A 5,683-nucleotide genomic window follows, 5' to 3' on the forward strand; every position below is an offset into this window, starting at 1 on the left:
TGAGAGTTGCACTTAGGAAAAGTTTATGGCAGAGTTACCAAGTTGAGAAGGCTACTTAGGAACAAAAGGATGACAAGAGAGCTCGATACTCGAAATGGTTCAAGACTAAAATTTTCGAGAACGAAAGTTTCTTAGCGAGGGAAGATTGTAACAACCCATAAATTGAAGGAACTTATTATGGGTATTACATTAAGTGGACTTCGAAGTTAAGGAATGTATTTGGTGTTTTGTGTTGGACAAATTAAATATACATACATGGGTGTGTATATTTAATTAAAGATTTTGGAATTTGGTAGAATTTGTTTTTAATTAAGACATGAGAACCCAGTATCCCAAGTTGTTCAAAGATTAGAACTTTCGAGGACGAAAGTTTCAAAAAGGAGGGAAGATTGTAACGCCCAAAAAAATTAAGATAATTTTGGAGTTAATTATCTTAATTTTGTTTAATTAAATTTAATTTATTGGGCGTTATTTTGAATTCATTTAATGAGAATTATTTGGTTTATGTGGGATTTGAAGTTAATTAAATATTTCTTGGATGAATATTTAATTAATTAAAGGTTTTGGCTTGTGGTGTTTGTTGAGTTTTTGATTAAATGGTAAGTTAAGAGAATTAAGTAAAGTTGTAGGTTTTCAGTGTTGTTGAAGTTGAATTTAATTAAATAATTATAGATGTTATTTAATTAAATTGTGGGGTGAAAAGTTTGTTGGAGATTTAATAATTATAAGTATGTGTGGAAATATATATATATATATATATATATATATATATATATAATTATGTTAAAAGAACAGATAATTATATTTGTTGAAATATAATTATTTAAGGAAAATATAATTGTATTTTGGAGAAAGAATATTTAGTAAGGGAGAAAAAGTAAAATAATTATATTTTGGAAAAATATAATTATTTGTAAAAGGATAATTATTTTGGAGAAAGATAAATAATAATTAATTATTGTGGAAGATAATTAATTGTTTTAGATAAAGATAAATAATAATTAATTATTGTGGAAAATAATTAATTATTTTGGAAAAAAGATGAATAATAATTAATTATTGTAGAAGATAATTAATTATTCTGCAGAAAGATAGATATTGTTTATGGAATAGAGTTGTTATGGTTGGGTTAAGATAATTCATGTTGGAAGTTATAAATGATTTATTGGAAAAGATTTAATTGATTAAATTAATTGAGGATTTAAGTTAATTTGAGATTTTGGAGGGAAAAGTTGGTTTTGTTGGAATTGGATTTAATTGAGTATATACATGGATATATATATATATATATATATATATATAAAATTAATAATTTGGAAAAGTGTAGTTATATGATGGAATATAATTATATTTGTTTGGAAAAGAAGATAATCCATGAGGAGAGAGATGATTGATTTGATTGAACAAGAAAAGATATATATTTATGATGGTTTAAATAAATATATATGTTTATTGTAGATTTTGGTGAGAGAAAATAATAATAATAAATAAGTATTATTATTATTATTAATGGTTTTAATTGCCTAAGATTTTGTGCATTTAAGGCATTTATTTAGAAGAAATAATGAGAATAAAGATATATGTATATTTTTTGGTATTATATATATATATCCTAAAAGGAAAAGGAAATAATAATAATAAATATTATTGTTATTATTTGGGTCTATAAATAGCATTAGAATGCTTAAGTTAGAAAGTAAAGGAAAAAGAAAAAGGTTCTTCATCTTCTTCTCTAAAGATAACCCTCTGCTGTCGCCGCCTCATCAGTTGAAGTTAAGATTGGTCTCTTTGGAAGCTTGAGGATTTAAAGTGATGAATTTTTTTCCATTAAGGATAAGATGATTTTTCAACCTTCATTTGAGTAACTTTGGTAAACTAATGAAATTAAATTAATATTTTATTAATTTAATTTTGGATCTATTTGGGGTTTCTTCAAAGGTTCAATTGGCTAAACTTTTTAAGATCTAAATCTTGGATTTTTCCCAATCAAGGTTGAATTGGTTTCAACCCCTTTTGTTTGAGAAGTTAATTAATTTGGGAGAATTTTTGGATGTTAGCCAATTGCTAATTTTATTAATTAAGATACTGAGATTTCCTTTTATGATTAGGATCAAGTTAATTGGAGAATTTTTACCGTCAACTAGGGAGTACCTTTGTTTGGCTAAAATCTCCAGGTAAGAGATTCTCCTACTAGACCTTCGAACTGAATTCAAGAGACCGCATGTAATTATGATTATGCATTGATGGTAGCTAAAATGCATAATTTGATGCTATTGATAATGACTGTCATTATACTAAGATGATGTTGATGACTGATGTCATGTTATGATTGGTAGTATGTTGATGATGATGACTGAGATTATTATGTTGATGATTGATGATGATGGTTGTTGATGCATGATATATTAATCACATGATTAAGGACGTTAAGATTAATATTCATGTCATGTTATGATGTTATGTTATGTTAATTGCTATGGATAGAGTGTTCTGTTAACTTTGTCTATTAGAGTCGTACCTGCATGGGTGTCCTTCGGGATCACCACCTTTTTAGGACTGCGTAGTCCGACGGGACCGCCAGTCTAGCATGGATATAGATATGATTCGAGTGATTCGACGGGATCCTCTGTAACGTCCCAACAAATTCGATTTTCCCATTTGTTATTAATGTTTAAGTGTGGTTATGGAAAATTCAAATTTATTGAAAGAACCTTATCATTTTGAATTTTGCGATTAATTAAGGTTTGAGATTTTTCATTTTGTTTAGATATTAAGTTTTTTTTATTATTTGGAAATTAATTGGTGAATTATTGTTAAATGAAAGGTTGGTTGGTCGAAATTTTGGTGAGATTTGGAGAGAGAGAAGATGGTTGGTTTTGATTTAATTAAAGGAAAAGAAAAGATATTTTTTTTTATATAAAGGAGCTTTGGGTCCCGTGCATAAGAAAGAAAAAATCAAAAAAAGAAAGAGGGGAAAAGAAAAGAGAAAAGGAAAAGAAAAAAAAAACCCTAGCAGCCGCTCGCCGCCGCGTACCCGAGCCGCCCAAACCCTCTTCTTTCTTTTCGTCAGCTCAGCCGAATCGTTCGCAGCCGCCAGCCATCGCGTGAAGCCTCGTCCTGCCGTGTCGCCGAGCAGCAGCAGTCGACGATCGTCAGCCGCGCGCCTCCAGCCGTCGAAGCCGAACACACGTTTCGGCCGTCGCCCGAACCCGAAGCTGAACCCACGTTTCGGTCGTCGCCCGAACCCAAAGTCGAACCCACGTTTCGGCCGACGCCCGAACCCGAAGCCGACCCGCGCCCGCTCGCTCGCTTGCACACCGCTCGACGCCCGCGCACGCCCGCTTCGAGTCGCAAGCCGAGCCCGCGCGCGCCCATCCCATGCCGTGAGCCGCGCCTGTCTGCGCCACGAGCCGAGTCGATCCCCAACCTTCAAGCCGAGCCGGTTCCTGCTCCTCCAGCCGAGCCCCCAAGCCTAGTTGGCTCTTTTCCACCCAATTTTTGGTAAATTGATTATTTGTTTTGGCTTACCCAGCAAGACTCAATTTTTGGACACAAAATAATTTAATTTGGATTAAATTAAATTAACTCTTTTAAGGCCACCTTGGACGATTTGACTTGGAGCGTTGGATTTCTTCGGTAGGGGCTCAAGCATTGCAACCTCGACCTAGGGTAAGTCATTTCAACTGAGTTTTTGAGCCTTTAGTCGTTGGTGACTTAATTATGAATTTTGGCGTTATTAAACAGTTAGGACCTCGTTGCTTGGAAAGCACACTTGTCTTGCGGTTAGGACTCGTCGAGTAAATCTCCAGGTAAGAGATTTCTACTACTAGCTCCATGTTTAGAATTATGAGATCACATACACCTTCAGTTGTGCATGTTGAGGGCTAGACTGTATGATGCATGTAATTAGTGAGAGCATGATGCGATTGTTGATATGGTTACATTACGGCATGATATTGTGATGACGAGGATTGTTATGACTGTACGACGGTTGTTGAGGTGGAAAGTGAGATGATGATTAATCTGTTATGATTACATGATGATGCTACGTGCATGTATGTTATGGTTAGGGTTCTTGTTAGCTTAGCCTATTAGAGTCGTACTTGCATGGGTGTCCTTCGGGATCACCACCTATTTAGGACTGTGTGGTCCGACGGGACGCCAGTCTAGCATGGATATAGATATGACTCGAGTGACTCGACGGAGTCCTCACATCCCGATTGTCCTAGGCGTCCCCCGGGACACCGAAGACTAGATTTTCGTTCCTACGGGAGCGCATGTTGCACGTGTTCGGGAACGTGCCAGAGATTGGGTACAGTTACAAGACTCTAATAGGAAGCTAACAGGCACCTAGTGGAACTAGTAGTGGGTCCCTTACTGAGTATTTTATACTCACTCTCTTCATGTCATGTTTTTCAGGTAGAGGCTGAGGTAAGGGCAAAGGCAAGCTGGCGAGCGACCAGAAGTGACCGTGGCGAGCCATAGGGATTTCTGCTTCCGCCTACATTTGTTTTTGACGTTTAGTACTTGAGTTTTATTTTTCTTCACTATTTACTATTTCTTTTCTTTAAAAGTAGATAGGGCCCAAGTAGGACTTTAGTATTTAATTTTATTTTCGCATATTACCTTGATTGATTTTCATAAATAAATTTCTTAAATTTTATTCGTTTTTACTAAATTTTATGACTTAAACCACGTGTTTTACATTCAGTAATGACTGCGACTCAGTATAAGGAGTTGGGTCTTTACATCCTCGCAGCCCGATTGTCTTAGTGTTTCATCCGGGTTCGCTACAGACCAGTATGTCCTAGGTTCTCCCCCAGGACACTGAAGACCAGATTCCGTTCCTACGGGAGCGCATGTTGCCGTGTTCGGGAACGTGCCAGTTCTTGGGTACCACTTTTTAGGACTCTAATGGGGAGTTAACAGACACCTAGCGGGACTAGTAGTAGGTCCCTTATTGAGTATATGTTTATACTCACTCTTTCTATGTTTAATATTTCAGGCGAAGGTAAAGGTAGAGGAAAGCTGGCGAGCGACAGAGAAGGATCCGTGACATGCCATATGGGGACTCAGTTTTGCTTCCGCGTTTATGTTTCAGTGTTTTAATATTCCGTTTTTAATGAAAATTTAGTCTTCCCTCGTTCTAAAAAAGGTGTCTCTTGTCATTGTTTCTTTTTAGTAATGACCTTAGCTTAGTATAAAAAGTTGGGTCCTTACAGATCATATTGTCTATTATGCCACATAATTCATATCTAAAAAATAATTTAGTACATACAAATATATGGGATAGCAAGGAGATGAGAGATAAAATAATATATACATATATATATATATATACTTTTACTAAAATTTCTTTTAATTTTCTAAAACATTTATCGTCATTAATCCTATGATTTTCTCCTTACTAAATTTCTTTATCGTTTTGTGGCCGTTGAGTCATCCCCTTCTATATCTATATAAATATCTCGTTCCTCTTTCATTCGATCATATAACAAGAAGTTCATTCTTCTCTGCCTTCTGTTTCTCTTCTTCTATTTCGAGTAATTCTGTTTCTGCCAATTTTGAGTATTTTATTGATTACCAGTTGGTTTCTATGCAAAATCAATTAAGGGGTAAGACTGTTTTATCTTGGGGCGACCGGACAACAATCTGTTTGCACAATCTAGAGTAGAGCTGCGAA

General features: G+C 35.1%; 1 long non-coding RNA gene across 3 annotated transcripts; it reads left to right on the forward strand.

The window, feature by feature from the left end:
- Positions 1 to 2,939: 2,939 nt before the first annotated feature.
- On the forward strand, positions 2,940 to 5,332 carry LOC107992183 (uncharacterized). 3 transcript variants are annotated; one of them, XR_007823855.1, is made up of 5 exons: positions 2,940 to 3,501; positions 3,596 to 3,669; positions 3,745 to 3,809; positions 4,420 to 4,893; positions 5,006 to 5,271. It is a non-coding gene; the product is annotated as an uncharacterized LOC107992183 (long non-coding RNA). The 3 variants fall into 3 exon arrangements; XR_007823857.1 differs by having other exon boundaries at positions 4,420 to 4,518; positions 4,712 to 5,271; XR_007823856.1 differs by having other exon boundaries at positions 4,420 to 5,332.
- Positions 5,333 to 5,683: the final 351 nt, after the last annotated feature.

Source organism: Cucumis melo, chromosome 10 (genome assembly GCF_025177605.1).
Source record: "Cucumis melo cultivar AY chromosome 10, USDA_Cmelo_AY_1.0, whole genome shotgun sequence".
Taxonomy (NCBI): Eukaryota; Viridiplantae; Streptophyta; class Magnoliopsida; order Cucurbitales; family Cucurbitaceae; genus Cucumis; species Cucumis melo.